Raw genomic sequence first — 17,731 nt, forward strand, 5'->3', positions numbered from 1 at the left:
AGTCCAATACATTGTGTTTAACATCTCAAAATGATTTATAATTTAAAAAATTGAAATAAGGTAACAAGGTGATAAACTCATTCTTCTTTTGGTGGAAATTCTTTCTTTAATTTCATATGAATTTGGCTGAAGGTCCAATAAGAACTTTTACTATAAAACTTTGTTCTAAAAGATTTTGACTTATTTGAAAATAAACTAATTTGTTGAAATTAAAAAAATAATTAACTTTACCTTGTCAAAGAAATTTATTTATTTATTTATCGATTATTTCAATTTAAAAATTCTAAACTTTTCTACATTATTTATATCATTTTATTTTGAATAATTACACCGTAAGGCGTTTCCCTATGAAATGAACTTCCCTAAAATCTACTTGTCATCTCGGTGTGCCGTTAGATTATGTGTTAGACGATTACAAGATTGTTAATCGTTGGATAAAAATAAGGTAGTTGAGTGGTTGGAACTTTTCATAATAACCTCACGTCACCGCAACCGTCGCAGGGTTTGGAATCACTGCAACCGTCGCAGGGTTTGTAATGAGCCTGCACCGGGAAGCTGAAGCGAACAAAGTTATTCCACAGAGCAATGGGTCTCCAGATCGATCCCCGCAGCAGATATTGCAGCTCCAACCAGACGTACTACAGCAATCGAAAACTAGTAGATTTTCCCCAAAGATGAATTCCTGGATCTCCCCACCTACATCTCCTCGCTTCGCCACAATGGCATAGCCGTCATCGACTCTGCCACTGGCGAAGCCACCACATTTCCCCAACTATGGCAGAGCATAAAGTCACTTGCCACTAGTTTAGCTAGCCTTCGCATCAAGAAATCTGACGTTGTACTCATCCTCTCGCCAAATTCAATCTATTTCCCCATAATCTGCATGGTTGTCTTGTCCATTGGAGCCGTCGTTACGACCACCAATCCGCTAAATACCGCGGCTGAGATAGCGAAGCAAGCCAGAGACTCAGTAGTTGTGTTTTCCTTCGCCACGCCATCTTTGGCTATCAAATTGGTAGCCACCAAATTGGCCATTGTGCTCATTTCTTCTTCTTCATCTGAATTAGCCTCTTAGAATGACCAAAATTACATCTCTACTCTAGACAAGCTCCTCACTTCGAATCCCGCCCATGCCCCTGTTGTTAAAATCTGGCAAGACGATACTGCCACACTGCTCTATTCCTCCAGGACTACTGGAATGAGCAAAGGGGTCATTTTCACCCACAGAAATCTGATTGCTATCCGGCAAGACGATACTGCCACAGTGCTCTGTTCCTCCGGGACTACTGGAATGAGCAAAGGGGTCATTTCCACCCACAGAAATCTAATTGCTATGGTTTGCATTGTGCTGAAGTGCTTGGGATTCAGTCCTAAGAATAGTACCAAGAATTAGACTGATTCATTCTTGGGTATGGTGCCCATGTTTCTTATATATGGGCTTGCAGCTTTTGCTTGTGCGTCGCTTGGTTCCGGATCCACCATTGTTGTACTGTCTAGGTTTGATCTTGTGGAGATGCTTCGGTGAACGGCTGGCTTGTTGTCTCCAAATACTAAAGCAAAGATAGTTGATCCTGTTTCAGGAGCTCCTTTGCCCCTAAACCAAAAAGGAGAACTATGGCTTACTGATTCGTTCCTAGGTATGGTGCCCATGTTTCATATATATGGGCTTACAGCTTTTGCTTGTGCGTTGCTTGGTTCCAGATCCACCATTGTTGTGTTGTCTAAGTTTGATCTTATGGAGATGCTTCGGTTGATTCAGAAGTACAGAATCACCTATTTGCCTCTTGTGCCTCCCACCCTGTTGGGTATGAACAAAGTCGATATTGCAAAGAAATATGATTTGAGTTCTTTGCACACTGTTATATGTGGTGGAGCTGCCCTGAGCAAAGAGTCTACAGAGGAGTTTATTTCTTGGTTCCCTGGAGTCACAATAAGACAATTAAAGTTGTTTCCTCTTTTCTGCCATGCTGGTCTACTTACTATAGAAATACAATTACTAGAACACTAACTTGCTTTCTTTTACGTAATTTAAAGATATGGACACTGACTAGAAAATCACTCTCTCCAACCACTTAGGAGGGTATAAAAAGTTACTATCTGTCTTTATTAGGTAGGTTAAGTGTGCCTCATTTATTTTTAGCCTAGTGTACTTATCAGCGGTCCAATGCATTCACAGGCTTAGGGATCGTTTCACTGCCTTTGTTGAACAGGGAATGATAATTTTGTATTGGGAGAAACATATAAAGAGCACTGCTCATTGAAGTTTTTTTCACAATATTAAGGAAGAGCCCTGGTGATAGTTCAAATAAGTGCTCGAATAAGCGCAGAAACTGGCATCCATTCGACTCATGAAGAATCTAGGCCTTATTTTTACAACATTTCTTGCGACAGAGTTACACTTACTCTTTCTCACGAATCTGCCCTGTTTTGAATGCATGCTTAGGACAACGGGGTATAAGAGTCTAAGTCAAGCTTTAGAAGCCAAATTTTGAATCGTAATTGTTAGTCATGACCCCTGTGATGATATGGATTTCTATTTCACTTAGTATTTGAATTCTAAATATGGTCAACTAGTTAAGGGTTTCTTTGGAGTTTGGAACTGTGATATGGATTTCTATTTCGCTTAGTAGTTGAATTTTAAATATGGTCAAATAGTTAAGGGTTTATGTGGAGTTTGGAACTGCGAAGGATTGAAAGAATACTTTATAAAACATTTTGAAACATATTGGATTCGTTGTTATTCGTATATCAGTTGTTGCCACTATCCATAGTTTTTACAAATCCTTGTACTAATATTTTAGTTGAATTTGATGTGTTTTATAACATATTTTATCATTTTTGTAGTTTTATATTCCAGGTATCAATTTTCTTGAATTCACAGTTTACCTAGTTCTGCATTTTAATGGCATGCTAATCAACTTCATTTCCTATGATCCTTCATTTCTGAAAATTAGTAAATCTTTTGGGAAATATCGATCGTAATTCATTTACATTAATTCGCTTCCTTTGCAGATTTGATGACATATGTCATAAGGGCATGCTATGGTTTTACCCTCTGCTTACTCCTTGTAAAGTTGCCTTTCATCTTTGAGAAAGGCTTCTTCAGTTAAAATTGTGCAAGGTTGTCACAAAAGTCTACAGGAGCACACATTTCCACTGTTATTTTTTTTAACTCGAAAGAGTATTTGTATTATATAATTCGGTGTCTGGCTTGCCACAAGTACATCAGGAAATTTCATAGATATCTCTTCAAAAATTTCAATGTCCTTCTCCTAATCAAGAATATTTCATACCTTACGTGAGGAGGGTGATTCTGGGCTAAAAAACAATGAATTTGTTTGTAAAGACTTTACAGAATTTCCCAGCAATTTACAAAATTTGCGATATATATGACTACTAAATTATGATAATATCCTTGATGACAGTGGACCTACTATTGTTTTCAAGTGAATTGTTCAGATCTGATCCTTCAACAGAAAATGAGGTGATGGCACTGGCTGTGTCACTGAGCGGAGAGACAGGTTGTTGAGATGGTCTTTGATGGCCTCTATTTCTCTCCTTAAGGCGTCCATCTCATCCTCTTGACGACCTGATCTCATTTTCAAGTTGTTAACATCACCCATCTCATTTGAAATCGTTGCACATTGATCTTTAATTTCTAGATTGAGAATCAAAAGATCAACTTGGAGGGCATCCATCCTCTGGGCCAACTAGGCTATCGTGACTCTGCAACTGCATCCTTTCTTCATGTTAAAGGGTTTCAGCTGTTTGTATTTTCCTGTATTCAAATCACTGCTTCTGATGTTGTTACTATAAGAATCCACAGGCATGTTCTTATGTTTATGCACAGGGGCCAGGATGTGCAACAAGAGCACACATTATCACTGTTAGACTACCTTAACCAATGAATTTATTCTTAATTTTTATAGGTATCAGTCTAAGAAATTGTAATTTTTTTTGCGTACAATGGAGGATGTAATATCAAATATTTTTCCTTGTATTTGATTTGAAGACTTCAATTCTTTTGGAACAAGGATGTATGTACACAAAATATTCAAACACCGAATGAACTGAAAATAATACATGGAGGCATTTCATAAGAGCATTTGGAATGTGCTATAGTTTAATGTATAACTGTGTTAAGATATGTTTTTCTATGAACTAAAACTACTTTGGAATTTCAAATTTTACCTACCCTGATATCATACACAGATGAATGGCATTCGTTGAAATTATATTGAATTATAAATTTATTTATGTAGAAACTATAAAATATCTTCAAATCTTAACCACTGCAAACTATTGGAGGAGTGGCAAAAATCAAGAATCACCCACCTCAAGGAAAAGTAGAGTTCATTAGACTATATTCCGGCTTTGATGTTAGGCCGATTTCCTTCCTCTTAACAAACCAAGTTGTGTAGTTTGGCTAAATCTGTGCACAATAGTGGTGTTTGTCTTTTGGACCAAATTGATATAGCTTGGGTGACTAGGCATCTGGGATTAAAAAATAGCTAGTCACAAACTTGAAGCCTACTGAGCAGATGATTGTATGGGTAGGATCAGCCTTTTCTTGGCCTGCACAGAGGTTTGACTGATAGCTTTTTCCCACCCATATGATACTCTAGAGCCCAGGGGCACGTGTACCAAACGTAGAAAGCGTTTAGAGGTAATTTGAAGTATATCTTGGATGGTGGATCGCAGATATTAGCAACATCACACCTATGGGGTCTTCTTAGCCAGCGTGTATATTCCTAGCCATGCTTACACACAAGCATCTAACAAGTACAGGGGCTTGCATTGAGCATTGAATATCTCTGATTAATCATCAACAACTAAGACAGTTTCTGCCATTTTTTTGCTTGCTACCAAGGTATTAGAGCCATGACCTTACAACTATCTCGGTAAGCTTACACCTAGGCTATGCTTTTTCTCAAGTAATGTTGCATGATATTTTTTAGTGCTATGGGCTAACGGAAACAATGGGAATGGGGGCATCCGCAGACAGTCAAGAAGAAAGTAGACACTATGGAACGACTGGCTTGTTGTCTCCAAATACTGAAGCAAAGATAGTTGATCCTGTTTCAGGAGCTCCTCTGCCCCCAAACTAGAAAGGAGAATTGTGGCTTCGTGGTCCATATGTCATGAAAGGTATGTTCTCTTTCTGAAACTTTCTTTTGTTCGCAATAAAGATATTGAACAAGAGACAACCTTAAATACATTGAATAGTTCAAAACCTACTCTAGAGAGGAAGTATTTCATTGAAGTTTTATACCAACAAACAAAATTTTAAGATGGTGGAATAGAGTTATGCAAGTGCAAAGAATTCCAATCCAATTCTCTAGATGTTCTCAATTAGCTATGGTGAAGCAAGCCCTTGAACTTGACTTCTTCGCTTAACCCTGAGAAAATTACATCTGTTGGAAAAGGAAACTTCTGGTAGATGAGGATCGTGGAAATGTACCGTTGCCTTAAATAAAAAGATCCTTTAAAGGTCAAATTTAAAGATTTAAAAAATCAGTTTTACTCTATTGCAGGTTATTTCAGCAATCCGGAAGCGACTAGTTCAACTCTGGATTCGGATGGTTGGCTACGAACAGGTGACCTCTGTTACTTCTCTAATGTTAAGAATTGTACTTATTAGCGGTCCAATGCATTCACAGGCTTAGGGATCGTTTCACTGCCTTTGTTGAACAGGGAATGATAATTTTGTATTGGGAGAAACATATAAAGAGCACTGCTCATTGAAGTTTTTTTCAAGCTTTTGTCTAGATTATTGAATGTATTAGAACTAACTTCAGAAGATGGAGGAACCAAAATACCTTTCTGTAGCTGATTGCTTTTTACTATAAAGGAAATTTGAGTTTCATCAACATTGAGTTCATTAGAGTTGTTCTGATACTCAGCAACGGATGTGTGGCAGGTTATATTCCTTTCTGATGATTGGTTTGGTTTATTATTTGACATTTCCTCCATGTTATATTTGTCCTTTCCCATTGAAATATTTAACAAATCCCATATCTATATTCTTCTTTAGTTCTTGTTGAATAGGGTCATCGTGAGTTTCTTCTATCTTTATTTTTGCAGTTAGCATTTTTGTATAGGGAGTGTGCCTATAAATATTGGTACACATTTAAGAATATTTCTATAATTCTGGTTGGTTACAACATTTAGAAAAAGTGAATAGATATGTTGATATTTAGGTCATTGACATAATGCACACACTATATGGATAATGGATTTCTGCACTTTATGCCTTACGGCGTTTCCTTTGCAACATATGTTGCAAATGCTAATATATACTATAAGTTCCAACATACCTATGGTATACCATGATACCATGATACTTTAGTTATGTTAATGAAATAATGAAGATCTTAGAAAAATAATAATTCTTTTTATTAGCTTGACCTTTACCTTTTCTTTAATGAAACTTAGCGCACAATTATTACGAGAGAGTATAAATATCACACCTCAAGCTTTAAGGTAACATTAAGTTTAACTCTTGATCTTCCTCGACAGAACCACGATCATGTGACCAGTAGTTAATTGAACTCGACAACTAAACATGGCCGACTTATTAACTAGGGGTCAGGTTTAATTGGATTGTGATTGATCACGGGAACGTCAAATGGCTACCCCTCTGCATTCTGGAAGTAATTATAGATTCCCTCCTCTCTGCCACATTTTCACAGAAATCAGATAAGGCAGTCATGTTCTCCATCATCCAACGATGGAATCAAGTATTTTTCATACGGCCCTGTAGAATTTTCAGGGTTATTCGCTTTCAAGAAATCCGAGCCTTTTATTAGTTGAAATCTTTAATCTTATTTAATTACATACATAACATAATTACACCTGAGGTCTCGAACTGTGGCATAGATCGTATTTCGATTGCAATTGTGGCATTTTAAAATCATTCGTGGGCCGATTTGGCCGTTTAATTGTGGGTTATTACCATTCTTTGGATGGGAAATTCTTCGCGCCCCATCTTGATTTGTTCCTCAACGTCGAGAGGATGTACATTAGTAGGTAATTTGGCATAAAATTGGACAATTTAACGCAACTATATAATTTCGCAAGTGGAGCACATTTATTGAAATGTCAACCTCAAAATATAGTTTAATCGCCCAAATTGATGGTAAGGTTCTCAAATTTTGATACGTTTCTTTGGTAAATTGTTTAATTTTGTACTTATTATGTGTATCAATCAAATGTAATTATGGAATTATGCAACGACTAGATTATTTATATATAAAGTTCTATGAAGGCATTTTTTAAAGCATGTTTCACTGTACTTTATTCTGTCTAAGCATTTTGTTTTAGTATTCCTGAATTTTCGTTAAGTGATTATTTGTCTAAGCCGGTTATTGCTTAGAATATTTTCTAGTTTGGTGCGCACTTTGTTTCTTAACAACAATGTTCATTTCAATGCTTGAATGTCTCACATTTCCAAGCATGCCATACAATCAACTTTTGCGACTAAAACAACAACTCGAAAAGAAAAAATAATGTGACCACAAAATCAGAGGTCCAAAACATGCCAAGATCGATATTGTAATGTTCTAATTTAAATTTTTTGAAATTTTTAGGAAAATCTAAACTTCTCACAACAATTTCATATGAGGGCTTTGAGATGTGACATACATTTGTTGTCGTTGTTGTTTGTTTTTTCTTTGGAAAAGAAAAAACCCTGATTTTATTATACTATAGGAAAACCAGTACATTAACATTTATTTGGATTCAGCATGAAACCAACATATTACCACATAGACTAACAGTAGCCCAGTGTATTGTATAAAAAAGGATGGGGTTCAATCTCTACAATTAGACTGAGTCCACATAAAAACAACCACTGTACCAAAAACAAAATCAGAGGAAGAAGCATATAACAATGAAAGAGCCATCGAGTGCAAGACAAAATAAACCCAGAAATGTGAATTCCACAATGAGAATCTATATGATGTGGACACAACAAAAAACAAAATACAATGTAAAATGCAATGTAGACAAAAGCTTAAGGAAAAGGCATAAAACCAACATCTATCAAGCATCCATCCACCTCCAGAGTGATATGAAGCCCATCCAAAGTGTCGAGTAGAGATTGCTTAGACAAGGCATCTGCGATAGTGTTGTGAACTTTGTGGATGTGTTGTCTAGTGACCCCCTGAAGAGTGTCCTGAAGATATGTGATGTTCCTTAGCCAGCCCAGTAGATGGGGTGGTGAAATAGTGGAGGATTCCAAGACATGATTGATGATGGTCTAGGAGTCTCCATATATGTTTGTGTTGTGGATGTCTACTAATCCCGCAAACCAGAGCAACCCCCAAAGTGCCATAGGGTCCACCTTCATATTAGTTCCACATCCCCCGCCCCCCAATATTAGTTCCAAATCTCACATCCACATTTACCTCCCTGTTTAGCTCTGTAAAAAAACCAATTGGGTAGGAGATATATAGATCATTCGGGAAATTAAGACACCGAAGGTGTAGGTGATTGTTGCTTCAGTAGTGGTTCCATCCAAGTGTGTATTCTGTCTATGATCCTGTCAACATTGTGGAAAATGTTATCAAAGATAATGTTATTTCTAGCTTTCCATATTTCTACAAATGTAAATAGCAGAATGGCCCTCCTATGCCTATTCTGGGTACTCCACCATAACAAGCATGTTTCAATAAAACAATGGTCAATATATGTGAAGGAAAGTAAAGAAGACAAACCATGCCAAACCTGTAAAACTATTGGACACCTTAAGAGAATGTGGACATTGTCCTCCTCCTCCTACTTGCAAAAAACACATATACCAGGTCCGAGAAGGCCCCACTTCTTCAAATTCTCCCAAGTGAACGTCTTGTTCTTCCATACAAGTCAGGTGTATAATATAATCTTGTGTGGGATGTGTACTTTCCAGAACTTGGTGAACCAACAACAATTTTGGTTATTATGTATGCTGCAACAAATGTATTTGTATGTATCTGATACCGACATGGATCCCTTTTTGATAACGTTGTCATACCCAATCTAATCTCCCAGAACATATTTTCATATCCCATCATTTTGTAATGTAGTAACAATGTCCCTCCAGACTCTGGCCAAGTACCCTTGTAAGCCCAATGCATCTGCCCCTTTCCATATTAGTGTGATACCTGACCAATCCCGAATGGCCTGGTAAAAAAAAAGCACCTTGTGAGTTAAGATGGTGGGTAAGTTCCTCTGTGTAGTACATATGAAAACGATCCCCAAGTATTTTGTCCCACCCAAAGATGATCTCCTTCCTAGAGCCCATGATCCAGCAAATCTGCTCAATGAACTATTGCATGACCCTGTTGAGGTTGTTCCAAATGGGAGATCGATATCCCTTGTCCACCAGTCCCTCTCTCATCTAGTGACTAATCTTTATGTCCTTTAGATATTTTGTTCTGATGATCTCGATCCACATATCTATGCAAAAAAGTCCCTGCCATAGTGTTTTAGTGAGGATTTCCCACCCAAATAGCTTGATGTTCAGAATGCCCCAACTCCCCATTGACTTGGGTTTAGTGATCATGTCCACTTTAGCAAGATGAGATGTATAATTTGTTTTAGGACCAGCCCAAATGAATCTACCCATAGAACAATTAATCTTCTTAATGATGGATGCAGGAATGCAAAAAAGGTGTGCCCAATATACAACTAGTTGTTGTAGTAACAATTGCACAAGTGTGACTATGCCCCCAAGCATTAGACACCTATGCTCCCATCCCGATATCTTCTTGTGGAATCTATCCATAATCCATAACCGGTCTTGGATTCGAAATTTGTTGGGTTTGATTTTGTATCCCAGGTACTGCAAACTACCGCCAACCGGTATAACCCTCACCCCAAATAGTTTTGAAATGTATTAAATATCCTCCTTCTTACCTTCCCCAAATAAAAATTTCGACTTATGCTTGTTCATGTACAGTCCAAATGCGCTAGAAAATCTGAAGATGTTACGTAGAGAAGCCCACATCAATCTGGATATGATCCCAAATATGAGAATATCATCAACAAAAAAATTGTGAGATACCTTAATACCCTGTCCCATAGGCATTGGCAGATATTCCCCCCCTATGGCAAGCATTTTTAATACTCTGGCTTAGCTCATCCATGATCAAGATAAACAATAGTGGGGAGAGTGAGCACCCTTGTCTCAACCCCCTTCCAGTCCTAAAGAACCTAGTCGGATATCCATTCATAAGGACAACAAATCTAACAGATGTGATATAGGCCATAATCCATTCAATGTTGGGAGTATGTAATCCAATTCTGTGTAGCACGATGCGCAGGAAGCTCCGATCAGTATTGTCATATGCCCTCTGAAAATCCACCTTCATGATGGCAACTTCCAGTTTCTCAATATGTATAGAGTGAATACATTCTTATGTCATTATAACCACATCATGGATCTGTCTCTCTTGTAGAAAGCCATATTGCTCCAATGTGATGTATTTAGACAGAGTACTTTTAATGTGGAGAGAAATGATTTTGGAGATCAATTTATAAATCAGATTGTAGAGTGAGATGGGCCTATAGTCTTGGAAATTCCTCAAGTCGCTTTGTTTGGGGATAAGGCCAATATATGCCGAATTGATCTCTTTAGTGATGCACCCTTCCAATATAGGCTCTTCCACCATTTGAATGAGGTCCTATCCCATGAGGTAAAAAAAAATGTAAGAATAGTTCTACTGTCCATCCGTCCGGTCCATGGAATTTGTCTTTGGAGAAAGTTTTCAGAACAGAGTGGACCTCCTCCAATTCAACTTCCTTGTACATTTCTTGATTCCTGTTTTCATCAAACATGTTGGGGTAATAGTCGGATGCCCAAATATGGTCCTCAATATTCACAGTATCCCTATTTTGATATGCCTTCTCAAAGTAGGCAACAACAACCTGTTGAATCTCTGTAAGAGTGTGGACCATGCAGTCATTGGAATCCTTTATGTTCCATATGGAATTAAATTTCCTTCTATAGTTTGAAAATCTATGGAAAAAAATTGTATTGTTGTCTCCCTCCTTAAGCCATATAGCCCTACTCTTCGGTCTCCAAGTCACTTCCTGAATGTGGAGGATTTTTTGTTTTTCCTCCTCCAGCCCTTTGATGTTGTTGATAAGTTTAATGGATGGGTTCCCCATGTCCAGATTTCGACCCAACAACTCCAGCTCACTTTTTATCTCATCAATATCCTTATGCATCTCTTTTTTGCATCTTTCCCATCTTTTAGCCTTCATTTTGAGCGCATGTAGTTTCTGTACAATAGCCATCATAGGGGATGTGGTTTCTACCCTAAATTGTAACCATGTATTCCAAACCACCTTGTCAAAATCAGGATCCTCGAGCCAGATATGACTAAATTTAAAAGGCATGTCGATCCTAGACAGCTCCTTCCTCTAGATGAATGTGATGGGCAGGTGGTCTGAAATGTATGTCTTCAAGACCGAAGTCTCCATATTTCCCATCCTTTCCAAAAGTTCATCTTGTATAAGAAAACAAGCCAGTCCCTTAGCAATATGTTGTGTACCGGATCTCCCATTGTGCCATGTAGGAACCAACATCTGTGGCCTAATATCCATCAAATTACATTCACAGAAAATGGTTTTTAATTTATCTGTCAGCGGGTCAATTCTACGGGTTGTACCCCAGCATTCCTCTAGTGCAATGGTGACATTTAGATCACCAGCCATAATTAGTGAGTCCAATTTCAATATATAATCCCCCATCAGCCTGTCCCAAAAAAATTTCTAGTCCTTGTATGGTTCATATATGTTGAGGATTTTGAAACAACCCACAAGTCCTCTTAGGTTTCCATATAGTAATATTCTGGCAAAACATCATTATGCCTTAAATTTGACCCACCTTGGGTCCCACATTGCAACCAGACCCCCAGAGAGGCCCATAGAATCCATAGCCACCATATGCCAAGTAGGAAACATTTTCCTGAAGTATTCAAGTGCCCTCTCGGAAAGAGTCATGGATTCCTGTAAGAGAATGATGAAAGGATTCACATAATAGAAGAGTTCCTTGAGGGTAAGATATTTGAGTGAGTCCCCTAGTCCTCGCATGTTAAGGGATAGGAATAGGTTCATTTTAAGATGGCGTCAGGCATCTGTGCTCTAAGGGCCATGGATCAAAGGTGGAGCTAATGGAAATATCTATTAGAGTATCAACAATGGTAAAAGGAAAAATTTTGGTCTCCCACGGAAATGTCTGATGCCCCTATTATTTCTTCTTCTGACAGTGATATTGAGTGTAGAGTTAGGACTAATCATCAGGGATGTTTGGGGCCAGGGTTGATGTATAGTGAGGGATCGAAGGTTGAGCATCGGTTTGGAAAGAAGGTATTCGATGTCACCATCAACTGAATTTATGGGAGACAGAACGGGTGATCCCAATGTAAGTGGGGTTTCACTAGAAGGTATGTCCTCAGGTAGTGGAGTGGGGATTGGGGAATTCCCCGAATGAACAACCTCCTAGAGTATATCAGGGGGTGGATCAGTCAGATAGTTCAGCGTGTGAGGAGGGGTTGTGCAAGATGGCATAGATGGGGGTTCACAATGCAATACGGGCAGATTCTGGAATGTGGGTACCATAAGTGGGGTAGCCATATGTTCAATGTGGGTGGTGGAAAGCACCATAGGGGTCCTATTTAGTAGGCAGTGTTGAGAGTCTGAGGAGAAAGAATGGGATGAACGGGAGGAGGATGGTCCAACAAATTGTGAGCAGGTCAATGTGTTTACCAGAGGAAACTTATCAGAAGGAATTGGATAAGATGAGTTGTGTGTACCTGAATTTTTTTCCCTTCTACTAGTGTACGCCCCCATTAAGAGAATGATTCTCTAGTGTCCCACTACCCCTAGATTGGGCCGCGAACTCCTGCTTCTTCATGTATCTATGTCTACGTGAGCACTGAGCCATCAAATGCCCCGTGTGATGGTAGAGCAAGCAATGGAAAGGGATGCTCCATAAGTCTAAGAGTTTATGTATCTTAATATTGTCCCAGGCCAGGTCGATATGTGCAAGTATTCTACCAAAGAGCCCCCTTTCAATCAATATCCATGTGACCCTCTTGTCCCTGGCTCCAATACATTTTGGATCCACATAAATGAACCTACCAATAGTATTCCCAATGTCCATGAAGACATGTCTAGTGCAAAACTTGATAGATAATCTAGGAATCTTAAGCCGAATGTACCTGTTCTGGGGGTATTCCTAAGAGGGTTGAACCCGACACACCATGGATGTATTGACAGGAAACCCCTTCCCCTTACTTATGACATACCATGAATTTTTTCCAGGTCCTCATGATGTAAGAAGTGAAACCTATACTAGGAGTGCACGAGGTGGCTCACAGTAGGTACATATCACAGTAATGTCTTCAATTTATCTTCCACCCAGCTCCTTATCTCATGCTCCGGTAAATCATCAAAATACCAACGTCTAACCAAGGCCCTTTTATGTAGGCTGAGAACTTTGTCTAGAAGCACACTATAGCCAAAGCTAATTAATTGAGTTTGTGTGGTAGTGTGAACCACCCTTCTCTTTTGTTTAGATTTGTGTCCTAGGGATTTCATGTGTCGTCCAGTTGGTCATCTAATCGGATGGTTTCAACAATTAACTACCTTTGATATATTTCATTAGGTCATGCTAGAGACAAACCATGGGCTTTAAATTGTAAAGGCTTGCAATTTTTGTTGTTATGGATGAATGTATCTATTTCATACACTAAAATTCCCACCTGGTATTAAACTTCGTCACTATCAATAATTATTTAGTTTTTTTCCCAATTTTACCATTCTCTCTATAATGAATTCATCTTGGTGTAATGTAGGCATAAACCATGGAACTGATTGTAATATCAGCCTGCAATCTAAAGTACAAGAGCATTTTATCCAAAACAAAGGCCAACGAAATCACATGAATCTCTAACGATATCAAAGGTAGAGAACAGATGCCTATGGAAAAGTACAACGGAAACGATACACTAGGTGATAAAGACACATGACACTTGTTACTACATTGGAAAATAGGGACACATGGCATTTCTTTTATACACTATCGAGTCATAGACAATGAATCGACCAAGAGGAACCTACTCTTAATAGAATTCCTTGATCTTAATAATAATGATCATTAATTTTTACTAGGATTAAGAATGTTTGTCTGACAATAAATCTTTTGAAATAGAATATATTCCTAGTATATGTTGAGGATTCTAAAAGAATGCTCTACATTTTCAACCATTTCATTTCAACTAGTTTTGGGGATTGATTTACACCATGTTTTACTATGGAGTTCATGAGAATTAGTTATTATTTTAACAAAATTTATTTTCTTCTTTACTCTTATGAGATCATAGAAATAATTTTGATCTTCTTGAATAAGGTTGATCACGTCCAAATAATATGTTAATATATTAATTTAATGCAATTTTAGGAAGTATATTGTATTCCATGTTATTTATCTATTTTTATTTTATTTTATCATGGTTAATCATTGACTCATTAGAGTCATATGGGCGAGGCACAGGATCAAACCTAGCGACTGCCACTATAACACCAAGAGACCTAGAGTCCAATATGAAACCTTGTAGCTACCACTATAATACCAAGACACCAATATTCAATTTGGGCAAGGCCCAAGATCAAACGTAGCAGCTATCATTATAACACCAAGAGTCTAGATATTATTGGAATTTATGGCTTAGCAAGAACAAGAGTCAAGACTCCCCAAGAGTGGGGGATCGTACTCCTTGAGCCTTATCATAATGGGCGAAAGATGTCCTATCTGGGATTTGAAACTGTCTCGAGGGTATAACATCTCGTTGTGCCAACTACTCGATCATCCTACAAGGAGGCTTCCATGTTATTTAACTTGTTCTTATATATTAAATATGTGGTCATAACTATATTTTTAATGAGTGGAAGGCATACTTCTATGAGGATTATAAGATAAGGGACATTTCCTTTAATTTATATTATTGAATATAATTTTGAAGATTGTAATTCCAAATTAAAAGGTTAAAAATAATATGAGTAACCATTTTTTTAATAAAATACTAAAATATATAAAATCAATCACATTAGATAAATAGATACATCAATGTTGAGGTGAAAATGTGAATTGAAAAGTTGAACACTTCCTCTCTACATAAAAGAATAAATGTTTTAATATTTCTCTCTTGAGGGAAATGGTTGTTAATGAAAATATATGGACAATTGAAGCAAATCCATGATTAATTATATGAAGATTTATAATGTAAATTATGATAATAATTTTTTTTTTGGTGTAAGACATCATTGTGATTCTTTTTCACAAGCAAAACCTCACCTAAAATTAAAAGACGTTACAATTCCACAAAAAAAAATGTGTAATTATGTGAGCAAACATTTTTTAATTGATGATGATGATTAGAGCAGAGAAAATCAATGAAAATTACACATAGAGAATAATTATATTAATTTTGGTCCAAAAGTGGAAATTTAAGAATTGAGCACTATTTTGGGAGATAGTATTATGTATCTAGATCAAAATAATATAGAAGAAAATATAGATCAATGACTTGATAATAAGCCACTTTGAGGCAACTACCTCCTTTTACATCACATAAGTGAACAACTTTTGGATGATTTAAATGAGAAGACTTCCTTGATATATATAGCAGTCTAAAGGGTCAAAATATAATTAGGGCGTACATAGAAATAATAATGTAAGGGCACAAAAATAACAATAGTGAGATTCTATAGGGCACAAAATAACAATATAGAGGCTACACTAGTATTCTAGTGACCTAACATGCCCCTATCCTTCAAAAAAATGTTGGCATCAACACTTGAGTAGCTCTGGATGCTTCTATTTAAAATACTCATCCTCCCATGTGGAATCTTTAGCAGGTAAGATCTTCTAATTAATGAGATTCTCTTAAATTTATTGAATATGTAGTTGTCAGATTCTTATTTATGTGATTTCTTTAGGATCCAAAATGACGTTTTCCTTCCTCATCACAATATGGCAATATAGTTGTTGGGTTGTGTTATATTATTTCCACAACTAGATCCCCTAGTTAATCGGGAATGTAGAGGGGGGGTGTAGCCCCACCTTCGTTGTGTTGATTGAGCAGCGGGGCGGTCACAGGGGGTTTGAGGGGGTTGGGTAGCCCCCCTCTACGGGGTCGGGGGCAGAACCCCTGGGAAATTTTTTTTGCACCCTATATTAGGTGGGGCAAACCTACCTATGGTTTTGTGCATGGCTTTCGCAGATGGTTTTGAGCGCGATGGTTTTCGGTCCACGGTATTGCATGCTTCAGCATGTATATATATATGTATTACAACATTGAAAGGAACATAATGAAAAATCAAGCTGGTAGTCCCAATTTTTGGATACAGAAATTACCTGCATACAAATTCTAAAACACAAAAAATAAACAATGTGAGAGCATAACACATAAAACACATATACACAGAGATTTTCCCCTAGATCCCAAAACCGGGACTACCAGCTTGATTTTTCATTATATTCCTTTCAATGTTACAATACATATTTATACATGCTGAAGCATCCAATACCATGGACCGAAAAATCATCGCGTCCAAAACCATGGACCGAAAACCATAGGTAGGTCTTCCCAACCTAATATAGGGTCCAAAAAATATTTTCCCGGGCCACTGCACGGACCCCGTAGAGGGGGGCTATCCGTCCCCCTCACAAACCCCGAACAGGGGGGGCTGCCGCCTCCCTTCTACGCAATCGGCGCAACGAAGGGGGGGCTCTACTGCCCCTTTAACCCCTCGGTTCACTACGTAGGTTAGGCATGGTAAGAATATAACACAACCCAACATTCTCCTGGTTTTTGTTTCCTTTCCACAGGGGGCCACGAGAGAGCTTAGTCATTTTTCCAGCCCTAAAATGCCCATTGTTTCTCTACACCAGGAGAACTTCTCAAAGCTCACAGATTTTGTCAACACATCTGTAGTATTCTTCAAAGTGTCCACCTTTACCAGCAACACCTTTTTGTCTTCTATCATATCCCTCACAAAGTGATACTGAACATCAATGTGCTTTGTCTTTGAATGATAAGAAGGGTTCTTTGCTAAGAAAATTGCACTTTGGTTGTCACAGTCTATCCTTATAGCTCCCTGTACTAACCTCGTACTTGAACACAATCTATGTAACCAAACCACTTCCTTCCTTGCATGAGTGGCTGCCATGTATTCTACCTCTGTAGTTGATAGTGCCACTACAGATTGTTTCTTACTCATCCAACTGACTACACCTCTAAATAGGTTAAACACATACCCACTTGTAGATCTTCCTTGATCCAAATCTCCAACCCAATCTGCATCGACAAAGCCACAGATATCCTAGACTCTGTCCAATCTTGATCTTCCTTGGTAGCACAAACCATAATCACTAGTGCCACGCAAATACCTAAAAACCTGCTTCACTATTGTCTGATGCTCCTTCCTTGGTTTTGACCTAAACTTGCTCAATACTCCCACTACATATGCAATCTATAGTCTAGTACAGACCATTGCATAGATCAGGCTACCGACTGCACTTTCATATGGAACACGGGACATATCCTCTTCCTTTTCTTGTGTCTTGGGACACTGTTCAGCAGATAGCTTTACACCTACAGGAATAGAAACCTTCACCGGTTTACTATCTTGCATCTTAAACCTCTGTAGTATTGTCTCGACATACTTCCTCTAGTTTAAC

The sequence above is a fragment of the Pinus tabuliformis genome, chromosome X, assembly GCF_031772625.1.
Source record: "Pinus tabuliformis cultivar Carrire ecotype Pingquan chromosome X, CPIR1, whole genome shotgun sequence".
NCBI classification, from domain to species: Eukaryota; Viridiplantae; Streptophyta; class Pinopsida; order Pinales; family Pinaceae; genus Pinus; species Pinus tabuliformis.